Consider the following 17,233-nt stretch of genomic DNA (forward strand, 5'->3'; position numbering starts at 1 on the left):
GAATTTCACTGCCAGACCTTGAAATGGGAAACTATGTAAATAACTTTCACCAGAGAAGAAACATTCAATTCTTTTCATCACTAGGGAAACGCAAATTAAAATCTGCTATGACTTATCATATAGACATAGTAAAATGGCTAAAATCAAGATAATACCAACTTTTAAGAAGATGCGGAAAACCTGGAGCCCTCGTTACATTTCCAGTGAGAATGCCACATGGTGCTGCTACTTTGGGAACCCTTTTGTCAATTTCTTAAAAATATAAACTTACATCATTGTTCCTAGTTCCACTCCAAGATATCTATCCAAGACAACTTGCTGGACGATGATTCCCACAGCAAGTTCTTGGCCGCCAAAACTGGGGAAAAAATACAAATGCCTATCACCCGGGGCTTGGATAAGAGAAGGTGGTTCAAGCGTGAATAGCTCTGCAGCTCTAACTAGGTAATTTCATTCAACTAACTTTCACAGAATAAACAAGTTATTCGAGTCTGGAAAAATGCCAAAGACTGAAGCAGGCCCGGAGCCCCCCGCCGCCCACGGGCCCCGGTGAAGGCAGCCCCAAACCGCGCAGAGAGGGCAGGACCGGCGGGGGCTCCGCGCACAACCTTCCCGCGAGCTGTAGCTTCGTGGGCTGCGCGGGCCGGTGCGCCCTCAGCGCAGCGCGGGGACGGCCGCTCGCTCGCTTTTCCACGCTGCCGGGGGCCCCCACAGCCCTGCGCTCTGCCCCGCCCAAAGACCCGCGGGCGCTCCCCGCCCGCCAGGGGGGGTCTGCACACGTACCGGGCTCCGAGCCCGCGCAGGCGGGCGTCTGAGGAGGGGCCGCGCGCGCCGCCTGAGGGTTCCGGGCCGGCGCTCGCTGCCCCGCGGGCCAGACACGGCCCTCCCCACGCTCGGGGCCCCGCACGGGGGGCGGGGGGGGCTCACACACGGGGGGCCGCAAACGAGGGCGGGGGCGCCCTGAGCGGCGCCTCGGCCTGGCCCAAGCACCCGAGGCTCCGGAAGGTGCGGCCGCCGCGCCGCGTGCTGGGCGGGGCCTCAGGGGCGGGGCTGAGCGGTGGGGAAAGCGGCTGCGCGGCCAGCCCTGGCCAGGAGCCCCACCCCGCCGAGGCCCCGGGCGGACCCCAGCGTACTTGCGGCTCCTGCGCGCCCCCGTCCCACGCGACTTCCCGGCCCCTACCTGCGTCCTCCGGGAGGAGCGTCTGACCCTGGCGGCCACGTGGCTACCCCCTGGCCAGTAGTGGGGACGCCTCCGGGAAAAGCTGCCAGCGTCCCCCCTGGTGTGAGTTAAATGTTCTTCTGCGTCACAGAAGACTGAAGCTCAGGGTGCAGCGCAATAAAGGGCAGCAGGAGGTGCGCTGGGTGGGGGGAGCGGGGAGTCTCATTGTGAACAGATGGTTACTGACTCCTTTTCAGCTAACGGGTGATGATTCCAGGACCCAAGATGATAAAAATAGTTAAAATGGACAGAATTGTTGTAGTTTCCCAAGATACACAGGCATTTTAAAGCAGAAAATCTTAAAGGGAAATTTAAAAATCTATGAAATGCTATGGTTATAAATGAATCAGCACTTGGAATATTTTAGACCAGTACTTGGGACAAACTGTCAGTAATTCATCTTTTAGGACTTGTGTAATCACTCCAAACACATTATTCCTGTAATGTCAGAAAACTATCATATAAATGGAAACTTAAAAAATTTTTTTTATTTAATTGCCTTTTTTAAGCTACCTTGATCACAAAAAAATGTTACATTAAAAAAATGAGGTTCCTGCACCCCCCCCACCCCCACCATACTATGCAAATAAAGGGAGACAGAATGATGATTAATGGCTGGCAGAGGTTGCGGGGAGTGGGGAAGGTGGGGTAACTCCTTTTGGGTCTATGAGATTTCCTTCGGAGTGGATAAAAATGTTCTGAAATTAAATAGATTTGATGCACAACATAGTGAATGTACTAAATGCCACAGAATATACTGTTAAAATTATTAATTTTATGTTATGTCACCTTCACCTAACAAAAAATATATAGATACTGTGAAGTGGAGGAAAAAGAAACTCTCATAATCATAATGCTCTTTGGTGCTTGAAAGGAACACTTTCTTTCTTCTATCTCTCTCACCTGCACAGTTCTGAGTTGTCACCTGCTGATGGTAGAGTTCCATGCCATCCAAAAGGACCAGGTGTGCCTACATTGGAAAGAAGCCACAAAAATCCTGACTGGTTCTTGTTCAAGAAATAGGTTTCTCTAGTTCTAAAAATGGCTAAAAACTAGGGTATTAAGTTAAACAAGTGTTACCAACACAGACTTACTCAAGAGTGAATTAGGAGGAAAAAGGAATTTTGCAATTGAGCAAGTCTCTTGCTAGTCTTCATTACTAGAACCAATTAAAGCATTTTTCTTTTCTGCTCTAGTACAGAACCAGGTCAGAGGGTTTTTCTCCTAGCTCACTTAAGCTTCCCCTCTTCTATTATCACCTTTGCAGGGTCCTCTCTGACCACATGAAACTTCCCTGCCATTCTTTATGCCCCATTTCTCCCCTCCTCCCTCCAGTTCCTCCTCCCCCTCCTCCCCTTCCTGCTCCTGCCTCTTCTCTCTCTTCTCTCAGGCTTTTCTAAACCACAAGAGGCAGTGGCCTCATTTCCTTTGTCATAGAACCCTCAAATCCCAAAGAACTGCAGAATCGTTAATCAAAGTTTGCAAGTTTTTTCTTTTACTTGTGTAGAGGACATGATCTCTTTTGTTTACTGTTTGCATGGAGTATTTTTTTCAAAGATTTCATTTTCAAGCAGTTTTTATCCCTGGAACTAAGGTGAGTGTCTTGTAGGCAGCACATGGATGGCTCATGTTTTTCCATTCATTGTGTCAGCCTATATCTTTTTTTAAAAAGATTTATTTTATTTCTATCCCCTTCCCCCTCCATTGTATGCTCTCTGCATCCATTTGCTGTGCGTTCTTCTGCGTTTGCTTGCGTTATCTGGTGGCACTGGGAAATTGTCTCTTTTTTTGTTGCATCCTCTTGCTGTGTCAGCTCTCGATGTTCAGTGCCACTACTGGGCGAGCTGCACTTTTTTTTCACATGGGGTGCCTCTCCTAGTGGGGCGCACTCCTTGCATGTGGGGCACCCCTATGTGGGTACACCCCACACAATAGGGCACTCCTTGAGTACGGCAGCACTGCATGTGGGCCAGCTTACCACACAGGCCAAGAGGCCATGGGGATTGAGCCCTGGACCCTCCATGTGGTAAACGGATGCTCTAGCAGTTGAGCCATGTCTATTTCCCAGCCTATATCTTTTGATTGGGGAGTTTAATCCATTCACATTCAATGATATTATGGTAAATGCATTATTTACTTCTATCACTTTATTCTTTGGTTTTCATATGTCCTGTCATATTTCTGTCTGTATTTTTGCTCTTTTGTTTATCCTTTCTGCTATTCTTTCTTCTATAATCTCCTCCAAGCCTCTGTCTCCTGTCTTTTTCTGTCAGGTTGTAAGGCTTCCTTTAATTATTTCCTGCAAAATGGAATCATTTTCATGAATTCTCTTAATTTCTGTTTTCTTTGCATTTTAAACTCACCTTCATATTTGATGGCCAATTTTGCTGGATAAAGATTTCTCAGCTGGCAGTTTTTCTCTTTTAGTATCCTAATTATATCATGCAATTGTCTTCTCCAAGTTCTGATGAGAAATCCACAATAAATCTTTTTGGGCATCCATTGTATGTGATAGTTTGCTTCTTCATTACTGCTGTCAGAATTTTCTCTTTATCTTTGATGTTTGACAGTTGGAGTAGTCCTATTAGACCTACTATGAATCTGAATAGACCTATTGGAGTAGGTCTATTCACATTTATTCTGCTTGGGGTACACTGTGCTTCCTGGACCTGCAAGGTCATTACTTTCAAGAGTGTTGGGAAATTTTCAGCTCTTATTACCTCAGATACTCTTTCTGCCCCTTTTCCCTTCTCTTCCCCTTCTGGAACTCCCATGACATGCATGTGGTTGTGTTTTCTGTTATCACTCAAAACTCCCTGAGCCCTTGCTCAATTTTTCACATTCTTTTCTCTTTCTGTTCTCTTCTCTCTTCCATTCCTGCTGTTCTGTCTTCTGCATCACTTATTGTTTCTTCTGTCATTTCAAACTTGCTGTTGTATACCTCTAATGTTTTTTGTTGTTTTTTTGTTTGTTTGTTTCCTATTTAGGAGGTACTGGCAATTGAACCCAGGACCTTGTGTAGTGTAAGCAGGTGCCCAACCCTTGAGCTACATCTGCTCCACAGTGAGAGTTCATTTTTTCATTTGTTTGTTTTTAGAAGGTGCCAGGGATCAAACCTGGGACCTTGTACATGGGAAGTAGATCCTCAACCACTTGAGCTACAACTACTCTCCTCTAATTTGTTTTTTATCCCACTATTGTGTCTTTCATTCCCATGAGTTCTGTTACTTTTCTATTCAAGTTTTCAAATTCTTCTTTGTACTCACTTGGTGTCTTCTTGATATCTTTTATCTTTTGATCTGTATCATCTTTCAGTTCATTAATTTGATTTTGGAAGTTTATGTGCATCTCCTTGGTTAGTTGTCTGAAATCCTGTGTCTCTTCTGGAGACTTTGATAGATTCCTTTTCTTGGGTCATTTCTTCTCTTTTCTCAGAGTGACTTGTTACTTTTGCTGATGTCTAGGCATCTGATTTGGATGGCGAGTTTACTCAGATGCTCACTTTCCTTGCATAGGGATTTAGTGGCAGGAGGCTGTGTGTTACTGGTGTCTTTGATTCTTGGTTCAACTTGTTCTGGGTCTTTAGGATTGTCCCTGTTAGTTGCTCAGATCTGGGCCCTGAGCAGAGTAATGTGTTGCAGACCTGCTTCCTAGGGCCTTGGGGAGGGAGACTGTAAAGACCAGAAAATGCCTCTCTTGCTTATTTATGTCTGTGCTCCCCACATGCTTTTCCTTGGTCCACCAGCAAATGGCACTCTTTATCAGCCCTTCGGTTCAAAGCCTGGTCAGAGTGTGTTTGCATCCACCACACCAGATCACTGTGATAGAGGATCCTGCCTGGAGGCTAAGAACCTCCTAATTCAAACAGTCAGTCCTGGTCAATAGAGAGGGCATTGGGAGGATCAGATCTCCTTAGTCCTGGATCTCTTTAGTCCCCTGCTGGCTCCCAGGCAAACAATAGCAGGGCCCCACCCAGCCTGCAGGAGCTCAAGGGCACAGCAGACCAAAGTTGTGGGTCAAAAGCAGCCAGCCTTAGGCTTTGTTGCTCTCTCCTCACTTCTGGGTGGTGGGTCCACCTTTGTAGCCAGTGGCCCTGAGGCTTGAGAATTCAAAGTGTCTATATGGTGGGGGTGGATACTGGCAGCTGCAGCATGTACTCACAGTTTTGCCACCATGGTTCTTTTCCATTGCCTCTCTCTCTGCTGGGTGGTGTCCAGCCTTCCCCTGGGATCCTGAACCCTAAAAGATTTTTTTCCAGGCCATTTCTGCCTGTCCTCTAGCTATTTTTCTGGAAGAGATGAGAGTCCTCTGTCTTGCTAGTCTGCCATCTTCCCAGAGGAATTATAAAGTAATGGAAGCCATTTGAGTTCACAAGATTTTAATAAAGATAATAATAATGCATATGTATTTGGACTATTTCTACCCCATCTGTCCATAATGGTTTTTTAGAATAGGAACAAAATACATATTTATAGAAATAATTAAGAAATTCTCTTGAAACTAAAGCACTAAAGAAGTTAAAGCCATAAAGAAGGCAAAAGTAAACATTCTCACAAAGAGAGTTAATATAATATTGTATTAAATTTGACTGAATTTCTTAGTGTTCAAAGCAAAGGGAGAATTGTGGGCATTTGAAATACTGATTTCCAAAGTGATTTTTCACTTAATGATTTTTTTATTGCTTTCTGGGTCCCATTGGAAAGGTGAGTGGTCAGAAGGTATCACTGGTGTTGGGGATTGCATAATGTCCCCCACAAAAGGTATGTTCAGGTTCCAACCTCTCATCCGTGCATGTGAACGCTTTTGTAAATAGGACCTTTGAATATATGGGCCTTAATCCAGTGTGGCTGAAGTCCTTATAAGCAAAGGAAATGGATGTGGAAAGGAAGCTCTGGGAGCAGCCAAAAGCTGGAAATCAACAGAACCCAGAAGAGAAAGGAGAAGAGGCAGCCATATGCATCAGCACATGACAGAAAAGCCAAGGAGCACCAAGATTGCTGGTGAGTTCTAAGTACTGACTCTGGGAGGAAGCAAGCCTTCTAGCCTCTGAAACCTTGAGTCTGTAAATCCCTGTTGGTAAGCCAACCCCTTATATGGAATCCATTACAGCAGCTAGGAAATTAATGCAGGAGTCATGGAGGAAACTGAGAGTACACAGTTCTGACCCTCAGCCCCTTCCATCAGGGCAGCCCTCCTTTTATCATTTTTGTTAAATAGTTTCTCAGGCCAAAAAGCAATTACATATTTGTTTTTCACAAAGAAGAAAACATACCATTCTTAAGAACAGCTTTCCTGATGAAAGAATGCTGAAAGTGGTAGCTTTTACAGGGGTAATTAAATAACATATAACTGTTATGAGAGGCAATGCATAAAAAAGAACAATAATAAAGATAATTTTTTTTTAGAAAATAAAAACCCTTTCTTGGTAAATAAAAAACAAAAGTATAATTATAAAGTATCATTTGAAAAAGACATTGTGGCAGGAGGTTAAACTGTGGTCCAGGTATGTAATATTTTAGTGGTCAGTGGAAAATGAAGAAGCCAATATGTATGACTTATGTCAGGGATTCTGAACCTTTCAATTATTGAATTCATTACAGTCTCCCAACAGAAAGGTTCAATCTTTATTGTACATGAAAATCCTGTAGGAAACATATTTAAAATACTATTTTCTATACCTTATACCCAGATGTTTTTATCTGTGATTTAGTGTGGAGAACCAGGAATCTGCATTTTATGAAAATATATTACTTTTCTTGATTAGGTACATAAACATAATGAAAACTATCTATCTAGAATAATCTCACAATCACTTCTGTCCCATCAGCCTAGTTTACTCTGCCACTCTTACAAATTATTATTATTATGAATTTCTTAACTCTATCCAGAAAGTTTTTCCTAACGTAACAATTCATTTTAAACACAACCCTTTTTTCCTACTATTATATGTATTAGATGTTTGAATTGTACCACATTGATTGCCTTCCTTTTCCTATATGGATATATTGTCATTTCCTTTTCCTGTGTTTTCCATTGGGTTAAAATGCAACATCCTAAATAATAAAATCATATTTCATTTGATATCAACTTAACTTTCATGACATGTACATATACTTTACCTATACCTCTACAAACAGAGAGGGAGATTTCATAACAATGAAAGGATCAACCTAAGGGAAAGATATGACACCTGTAAATATATGCTCATTTAACACCTAAGATTCAATTTAAAGAAAAAAAAAAAAGTTGACACCTATCTGAGGGATAGCCCTGTCAAGGATGAAGGGGAACTTGCTGTCGATTGATCTCCCAAACTCAGGTCCTAACATGATGCTCCAATATTCAGAGCACTTATCCTGACTGTTTTAATCATATGTTTACAAAGTTTGGCTCACCAAGAGTGTGTTCTCCCCCTGAATGTAAAGCATATACTAGTTGATTTCCAATTATTGTTTTGGAGTGTATGAACAAATGAATGACTGAATGAATGGATGGCTCACCAGGCAGAGGTGAAGAAGTAGGAGAGTAGAGCATATTGTCAGAACTTTAAGGTTTCCCAAATTCTTTCAATAACTTTTCCCAAACTGAATGCCTTCAGATATTAGTAGCTATTCAGTGAAAAACAGGAGTTCAGTACACAAACTTTATCTTCTCTGTTCTTTATTTAGATATCCCCAATGCCCATTACTGTGGTTTTTTTTTAAATATAATTTTAAATTTTAAAAAAAGATACTTAGACTACATAAATATTACAAAAAATATAGAGGGGATTCCGATATGTCCCACTCCCAACCCTTTCCACATTTTCCCACATTGGTGTGGTATATTTGTTACAATTGATGAACACATTTTGGAGCATTGCCACTAACGTGTATTATAGTTTACATTGTAGTTTACATTCTCTGCCCATCACTGTGTTTAAGTCCATTTTCCCATGTTCACAAGCTTATTAGACCAGAATTTTATTAATATCTGAAAGAAGTGCTCCTTGGAACACTTTAGAATATGCTGACCTTTAGTGTAAGAGAATTCTGTTGGGTGGTTCACAGGTGAGTCGTAGAGGTGGATCATGGCCAGTTTGGAGATTTCTGTTCTAAAATGCTGGAAGGATTTGAATTTTATTATGCAAACTATATAAATAATTGAATGGTTTTAGATAAGAAGTATTTTGAATTTTATACATGTCATAGCCACAGTGTAGATGATAAATTTGAAGGAGGCTGGACCAGAAGTGGAAAAAATATTTGGAAGCTTGTGACAATAATCCAACCTATCAGTGATGAAATACCGGACTAAGTCTACAGTGAGAAATGGGAAGGTGGTGTGGAATTGAGAAGATATATTTAGGAAGTAGTATTGACACATCTTCAGACTAATTATATTTAAGAATGATAGAGTGGGAAATATAAAGGAAATTGTCCAGTTTCTGGCTTAGAGAATTGGGTGGGGGGTGGTGACATTCATACTGAAAAAATAGTGTAGAACTGTGGGGTAACAGCCTTAGTTTGAGGGATCTATGGAAGACAAGTGAGAAATTCACATGTGTGACTCAGGAACAAGATCTGGGCTGGATATGAAAAGTTAAGAGTCCTTGGCATCCTGCTTGAAACAATAGGTTTGGATGTGGTCACTGAAATAGCCTATGGTGAATGAGAAGGAAAGTGAGAAGAAGATTGGACCTTGTGGAACATCAATATGTAAACAGTTAACAAAGAAAGAGGACACTGAGATGTATGAAAGAAAATTAGCATGGAGCCCCAAAAGGGAAATATGGTGAAGCCAAAATAGCAGAAGGGGAAGAACATAATAAAATGTGTAAAACTGCTGAAAAATCAGGAAGGAAAGTACAAGAATGATAAAAAAAAAAAAAAGAGTGACCTTTGCATGTGAGAATTTGAATGTAATTGGAGAGTTGTTCCACTGGAGTGGTTGGCTAGGGTTCAGCAAGTTCAAAAACAGAGAGCTGAAATAGAGATGAATAGGTCTGGAGAGGGACTGCATGGGACAGTTTCTAAGGAGCTTAGCTCTGAAAGGACAGCCAGAGGAGGCTGTATTGAGGTCTTCAGGGAAGCTATCCTGATGTCACCAGGGAAGACTGTCCTTGGGCTGTTGTGGGGGAGACCAGCAAGGCTCTATACAACAAGGCTCTCTAGCTTTGCTCTTTGTATAAATAGAAAGTACTAATTATCCTGTGCATTAATGAAAGGGCCTTGCTGATGGCAGGGAAAAGAGTCCAGCCCCTGGGCTCTGCCTCTCTGTGCCCCACCTGGGCCTACAGCAAGCCCAGAGGATCAAGTGGTGCCCTGACCCCACCCCTCCCCTGCACAGGAACATGTCAGGGCACAATGATGGGTGTCATGGCAATAGAGGGTTCCTGTACCCACAGCCTGGTGGGCTCATTCTCCTAAGTGTTTCTTTCTGCCCTTGGGGAGCAGGATCCTGCTGCAGCCATCACAGGAAACCTCCCCCCCCCGATGGGTTCCCCTTTCCTCAAGGCAAGCAGGGGCACTGGACTTCTGCAGTATCTCACCAAGTTGACCTGCATGACAGTCATAGGATCTTGGGGGAAATCTGTTAGGACTGGCAGTGTCTGAAAATTTCATGGATTTTCTGTAGAGACATTGGTCCCCCTCTAATCCAAGTCTTCCTGGATGAGGGTCTCTCCTGGAGGTGACTGATGACTGAGTCTCCTTCCCCATGTGGCCCTGCCCTCTCAGCACTTGCTTCCCTAGGCCACTGTCAGAAGGGAGCCTCCAGGGAGCATCCTTCTTACAGCTGAATTGGCCACCTCCTATTTTATTAAACCCCATGGAAAGTACAAGTGTTGGAGGGGATGTGGAGGAAAAGGAACCCTCATTCACTGCTGGGAGCAATGCAAAGTGGTGTAGCCACCGTGGACGACAGATTGATGGCTCCTCTGAAAGCAAAGTATAGAATTATCATATGATCTGGCAACTGGACTACTAGGTACATACCCCAAAGAATTGAAAGCATCATTTCAAAAAGATATTTGGACACCAGTGTTCATAGCAGCACTATTCACAATTGCCAAATGATGGAAGCAACACAAGTTTCCCTCAATAGATGAATAGAGAAATAAAATGTATAACAGTATAGACATACAATGGAATATTATTCAGCTGTACAAAGAAATGAATTCATGATATGCATGACAATGTGGATGAACTTGGAAGACATCCTATTGAGTGAAATAAACCAGACACAAAGGACAAGTATTGTAGTCTCACTTTTTTGAAAAATGTACAATAAATAATCTCATAGCATCAGAATGTATTCATTCCTGTGGTGTGTATACAGAATGAGAAGTAAAGGCTTAAAATTGACAGCATTCCTATTTGGAATGATGGAAACATTTTGGCAAGTTATGATGCTCCGTCAAGGTGACAGACCCTCATTAAGAAAAAGACCCCTACCAAGTTCTTCTAACTTCTGGTTCTATAATTAAAGTACAGGATGTTGAACTATGGACCCACATTTCTCAACTAAAAAAGGCCCAGCCAGAGTCCTGGAATTTTTCTTACTCTGGAAACTTGAAGAAACTCAACCTAGTTGTCACAGTGTTTTTTGTATTTCTTTAACTTGCAATAATGTAAAGGACAAGATGGCAAGAATATTTCTGTTTCTTCAACTGTCTATTTACCTCTCTAGCAGATGGACCAGTGCCTAACTCATTTTATGGTGCTGAGATTTGAGTACTTAATATCATCTCTTTTCCCCACTGCAATTCAGATCTTAAAGGAAGACAAAATGACAGTTCAGCAGATATCTGAATTTTTTAATTTGACAACTTTTGGAGCAAATTGTTTAGTTGTATGCAAAGAGGTCCCTAACACCGTACCCTATCAACAAGCAGATGTGACCTTACCATGCATTACGTAGCCCTAACTGAGCAGTTTCTTTCTCTTAACAATATGAATTTGTCACGCATCCATGTCCTTCTGTGGCAAGATAACACTTTCCTTTTTATTGCTGAGTAACTATATGGGCATAGTTGTACCACAGTTTGGTTATCCCTTCACCTAGTGAAGGACATCTTGCTTTCTCCTAGCTTGTGGCTTTGTAACTAAAAATAGCTATAACTATATCAGTGCTGGTTTTTCTTATGTGGACATATGTTGTCAACAAATGGGTACATGCCTAGGAGTGTGATTAATGAATCACATGCTGAGATATGTTTACTTTATTAATCATGCTAAAATGTCTTCAAAGGGGCTGTGCCATTTGCATTCCCTCCAGTGAGGAAGGAGAGTTCCTGTTGTCCCACATCATTGCTAGCAGTTGGATTGTCTGTTCTTTGGATGTTAGCCATTCCAGTGGGTGGATAGTGTCTCTCATTGTTGTTTTAAGTTACTTTTCAATGACAAATGATGTTTTATGTGTGCTTATTTGCCAATTATATACCTAATTTGGTGAGGGTTCTGTTCAGTCATTTTCCAATTTCTTAGTTGTGTGGTTTGTTTTCTTTTTATTGAGCTCTATAGGCCTTTTGTATATTTTGGTACAAAATATATGTGTTTTACAAAACTTTCTCCCAGTGCAGGATTGAGGTCTCTTCATTCAGTCAACAGTGTCTTCCACATAGTAGAACTTTTAATTTTTCAAATAAAGTCCCATTACCATTTTTTTCTTTTTATGACTCTTTCTTTAGATGCTGCATTTAAAAACTCATCAGCAAACACAAGGTCATTTTTCTGTTGGAACCACATTTTTATTTTATTTATTTTTTATCATTTTGCTTCTTAGACATTAACATATAAACTACTTTAGGTGAATCTGTGTGTAAGGTGTAAAATTTATGTCTTTCTTTTTTTTCAGTATGGCCATCCAGTTGTTCCATTTCCATATTTTGAAAGGATTATGTTCACTTGAGTATATTTTAATGGGTCTACATATGGGCTCTATTTTTTCCCCATTTTTCTGTGTACTAAAGTCAAACTCTATTAATTATTGTAGATTTATAATAAGAATTGGAACCAGGCAGTATGAACTGCTCAATTTTGTTTTCTTAAACATTTTGCATGCTCTCGTAGGAGCAGAAAAAGTTCAAAAATATATACAAAATATTTTTCTATGATTTTCTATAAGATCTTAAAAATATTGACTCTACCTACCATGAAACAGGAATATTTCTCCATTTATTTAACTTTTTACTACTTGCAAGTTTTTATAGGTTATGAGAGAAAAATACATACTTATTTTCTTAGGTTTGAGCAAAGGAATTTATTATGTGGTTTTATAAGTATAAATGCATTTGTTTTTTTTTGTTTGTTTTTTTTTTCCTTTTTTTTTTATTGACTTTGTAATAATATTACATCAAAAATATATATGTGAGGTCCCATTCAACCCCGCTCCCCCACCCCCCCTCTCCCCCCCCAACAACACTCGTTCCCATCATCATGACACATCCATTGGATTTGGTAAGTACATCTTTGGGCACCTCTGCACCTCATAGTCAATGGTCCACATCATGGCCCATACTCTCCTCCATTCCATCCAGTGGGCCCTGTGAGGATTTACAATGTCCGGTGATTGCCTCTGAAGCACCATTCAGGGCAGCTCCATGTCCCAAAGACACCTCCACCTCTCATCTCTTCCTGCCTTTCCCCATACCCATCGTCCACCATGTCCACTTTTCTCAATCCAATACCACCTCTTCTATGTGGACATTGGATTGGTTGTGTCCATTGCACCTCTATGTCAAGAGGAGGCTCAAATTCCACATGGATGCTGGATGCAATCCTCCCATTTTCAGTTGTAATCACTCTAGGCTCCATGGTGTGGTGATTGTCCTTCTTCAACTCCATCTTAGCTGAGTGTGGTAAGTCCAATAAATCAGATTGTAGGTGCTGGAGTCTGTTGAGGTTCAGGACCTGGCTATCACATTGTCAGTCCAGAGATTCAAATCCCCTAAATATATCTTAAATCCCAACGTTAACTGCACCTCCAGCACATTAGCATGAAAGTCTTATGAAGGGAGATCCCATCTGAGTCCAGATTCATCACACATAAACACCATTTCCAAAGAGGGGCCATCTGCCCTGGTAGTTAACCCCATCGGCCATGGCCATAACTCTCATGGGTCTCTTTAGCCTTCAAAGGAACCAATATCTGGGGGTTGTATCTGCTTTATCTGTCTCTCTGACTCTGCTCAGTTGTGCATGAGGTCAATCCTTCTGCCAGCCTCCAGACTCTTTTTTAGAAACTCGTAGCCATATAAACTCATTTCTCCTTTCCATTTCCCCCTTACTTTAGGTCAAACAGCATTTTAAAGTCATGTTATTTTATGTAGACATGGATATTCTGCTGATCCGCATTGAACCTTCTGTATAAGGTCCTTTTCCAGTTGCATCATCAGTTGGTATTTGATAGTGGTCCCTCGTTGCCAGGGAGGCTCGTCCCCGGGTGTCATGTCCCACGCTGGAGGGAAGGCATTGCATTTACATGCTGAGTTTGGCTTCGAGACTGGCCACATTTGAGTAACATGAAGGCTGACAGGAGGAAATTCCCAGGCACAATGTTGCTCTAGGCCTTGTTCTTATTTTAGGTTTATCAGCTCACAAGCATAGTCATTAGCATCAGGGGCTCACTGTTGAACCCTCACTCCCTCCAGGTCCCCGCCGCTGTACCTGGGAGACTGTCGCTGCTCCCCTAGGGACCGCGGCAGAGCACCACTGGCCAGGAACCCAGTACCCCCCCTGCTGTGGTTTTTAATTGTTGCCATTATGAGTATATCCAATCATTACCATGCCCCCTGGACATATGTTCTGTACAGCTCCCTGTCAGCCATATATCACCTGTCATTGGTATCCCATACCAGTATCCCTCCATTGCCATTGTTGAAACACTCTGTGGTCCAGAACTCCCCGAAATTTGAAGCCCAATATAATGTCATGGTCCCTTACTAGGGAATGGTATATAGCGATGGGTTTAAAGGATGGATAAAGAACTTGGATAAAGTTAGATAAAGAACTTAGATAAAGAATGTTGACTTGAAAAAATTCCACATCCTATCCTTTTTCCCCCCCCCCCCCTCCAATTATTCAGCATTTCTTCACAGGAGTCCTAGACCACAGCAATGCATATATATAATATACAGCACTCCCATACATCCACCACAAAACCTTTTTCCTTCCACAGCGATACTCTTACACCCTTTTCACATCATATTTACTTAAGGTGATGTACAGAGTCTGAGATATTAGCTTTCTAACAAGGTAATATCTGTGCTTACATTATGGTGCATACTTTAGGATACACAGTTCTTTACATTTTTAGTTATCCTATGTTTTACATTATGGTTTACATTATCAGTCTGTCATCTCCTATATGTTATGGTGTAATATTACATGTTTTATATCCATCCTTGTGTACTCTCAAAAAACTCCTCTCTTGCCCCCCTTTTACTTTGGTTCCACACATTTAACATCCATTTTCCCTTCCACCTTGGTGCCCACAGTGACAGCCAACCTTCATTTCCTGAGGAGCCACTTCCAGAAATAGATGGAATAGTGTTCAGGGCCTAACTTGCTCAACTGCCCCAATGCCCTGGGAGCCACCCTTTCTCTCGAGGGATACAGTTCCCTCTATTTGGTGGCATTAGTCCTCCCCAGGATGTGGGTCCACCCCCACTCTCACTACTTGGGATTTTACCCCATGGTGTCACCCACTCTGGCAGAATGAGCATTTAGGCATTCCCCAGGAGCCCGTCCTGCATCAGACCCTCCCCTCCGAGCATTCTAAACAGGTAACCCTCTTTATTATATTTTGGTATGATTTTCTCGGCATTTTACTCTCCACCACCTCCTGACCCTCTCCTGTGTTCGTATGCTCCCCCTCCCTCCCCCCACTTTTGGGCAACGTTACCCAACCATCCCTCCCCAGCCACCCTCAAACCCATAAAGCCCCAACCAAAGGCAACCCCTTGCCCCCATTTTATCTCTTCTTTGTGTTCATACTTACCACCATCTCGTCTTAAATTCCCCCCCCCCCCCGCAGACATCGGCTCATATCCTTCCTCCACCCTCCGATTTCCTGTAAGCCTATCGTTCAGTCTCTTGCTATCTAGGGCAGCTTGTTTATTTCATATCATTGAGGTCATGTAGTATTTGTCCTGCAATGTCTGGGTTGCTTCACTCAACATAAGGTTCTCAAGATTCATCCATGTTATCACATGTGTTTGTAGTGTGTTTGTTCTTACAGCCGAGTAGTATTCCATTGTGTGTATATACCACATTTTATTGATCCACTCATCTGTTGATGGGCATTTGGGTTGATTCCAACTTTTGGCAATAGTGAACAATGCTGCTATGAACATTGGTGTACATATATCGGTTTGTGTCCTTGTTTTCAGTTCTGCTGGGTATATACCCAGCAGTGGTATTGCTGGGTCATATGGCAAATCTATGGCTAGTTTTTTGAGAAACCGCCATACTCTCCTCCAGAATGGTTGGATCCTTCTGCATTCCCACCAGCAGTGGATGAGTGTTCCCCTTCCTTCACATCCTCTCCAGCACTTGTATTCTTCTGTTTTTTTCATAGCTGCCAATCTTATGGGTGTAAGATGGTATCTCATTGTAGTTTTGATTTGCATTTCCCTGATAGCTAGAGATTTGGAACATTTTTTCATGTTCTTTCTTGCCATTTGTATTTCTTCTTCGGAGAAGTGTCTGTTTAAGTCTTTTTCCCATTTTTTAAATGGGTTGTTTATCTTTTTATTTTCAAGATATAGGAGTTCTTTATATATGCAAGTTATAAGTTTCTTATCAGATATATGATTGCCAAATATTTTCTCCCACTGTGTGGGCTCCCTTTTTACTTTCTTGACAAACTCCTTTGAGGTGCAGAAGGCTTTAATTTTGAGGAAGTCCCATTTATCTATTAGTTCTTTTGCTGCTCATGCTTTTGGTGAGATATTCATAAATCCATTTCCTATTACAAGGTCCTGTAGATGTTTCCCTACACTGCTTTCTAAGGTTTTAATGGTCTTGGCTCTTATATTTAGGTCTTTGATCCATCTTGAGTTGATCTTTGTATAAGGTGTGAGATGGTAATCTTCTTTCATTCTTCTACATATGGCTATCCAGTTCTCCAGACACCATTTGTTGAATAGGCCACTCTCTCCCAATTGAGAGGGTTTGGTGGCTTTATCGAATATTATGTGGCTGTATATGTGAGGTTCTATATCAGAGCTTTCAATTTGATTCCATTGGTCTATGTGTCTCTCCTTATGCTAATACCATGCTGTTTTCACCACCGTAGCTTTATAGTATGTTTTGAAGTCAGGTAGTGTGATTCCTCCAATTTCGTTTTTCTTTTTCAGTATGTCTTTGGCTATTTGGGGTCTCTTTCCTTTCCAAATAAATTTCATAGTTAGTTTTTCTAGTTCCTTAAAGAAGGCTGCGTTGATTTTTATTGGGATTGCATTGAATGTGTAGATCAGTTTTGGTAGGATAGACATCTTAATAATGTTCAGTCTTCCTATCCATGAACAAGGAATAGTCTTCCATTTATTTAGGTCTTCTTTGATTTCCTTGAACAATCTTGTATAATTCTCGTTGTATAAGTTCTTTACCTCTTTAGTTAAATTTATTCCTAAGTATTTGATTTTTTTATTTACTATTGTGAATGGTATTTGTTTCTTGATTTCCTCCTGATCTTGCTCATTATTGGTGTACAGAAATGCTACTGATTTTTGTGCATTGATCTTATATCCTGCGACTTTACTAAACTCATTTATGAGTTCTAGAATCTTCGTTGTAGATCTCTCAGGGTTTTCTATGTATAGGATCATGTCATCTGCAAATAATGAAATTTTGACTTCTTCCCTTCCAATTTGAATGCCTTTTATTTCTGGTTCTTGCCTCAGTGCTCGTGCAAGTACTTCTAAGACAATATTAAATAGAAGCGGAGACAGTGGGCATCCTTGTCTTGTTCCTGAGTTTAGAGGGAAGGAGTCTAGGATTTCTCCACTGTAAACAATATTGGCTTTAGGTT

The 17,233-nt window shown here is 41.6% G+C and overlaps 2 long non-coding RNA genes across 3 annotated transcripts in view; one reads left to right on the plus strand and one right to left on the minus strand.

Moving 5' to 3' along the window:
* The window catches only part of LOC131280126 (uncharacterized), a 141,536-nt gene extending 140,228 nt beyond the window's left edge, over positions 1 to 1,308 (minus strand). Inside the window, exons 1-2 of the long non-coding RNA XR_009187729.2 lie at positions 1,181 to 1,308; positions 272 to 358 (exon numbers count right to left, since the gene is read on the minus strand). This is a non-coding gene — a long non-coding RNA (uncharacterized lncRNA). The remainder of the gene's footprint in view (positions 1 to 271; positions 359 to 1,180) is intronic.
* The window catches only part of LOC139439898 (uncharacterized), a 46,657-nt gene continuing 30,482 nt past the window's right edge, over positions 1,059 to 17,233 (plus strand). The window contains exons 1-2 of one of the 2 annotated variants that reach the window (XR_011650004.1): positions 1,059 to 1,282; positions 6,033 to 6,219. This is a non-coding gene — a long non-coding RNA (uncharacterized lncRNA). Of the gene's footprint in view, positions 1,354 to 6,032; positions 6,220 to 17,233 lie in introns of both variants that reach the window. The other variant, XR_011650003.1, reaches the window with a different exon arrangement.

The sequence above is a fragment of the Dasypus novemcinctus genome, chromosome 10 (genome assembly GCF_030445035.2).
Source record: "Dasypus novemcinctus isolate mDasNov1 chromosome 10, mDasNov1.1.hap2, whole genome shotgun sequence".
Classification (NCBI taxonomy): domain Eukaryota; kingdom Metazoa; phylum Chordata; class Mammalia; order Cingulata; family Dasypodidae; genus Dasypus; species Dasypus novemcinctus.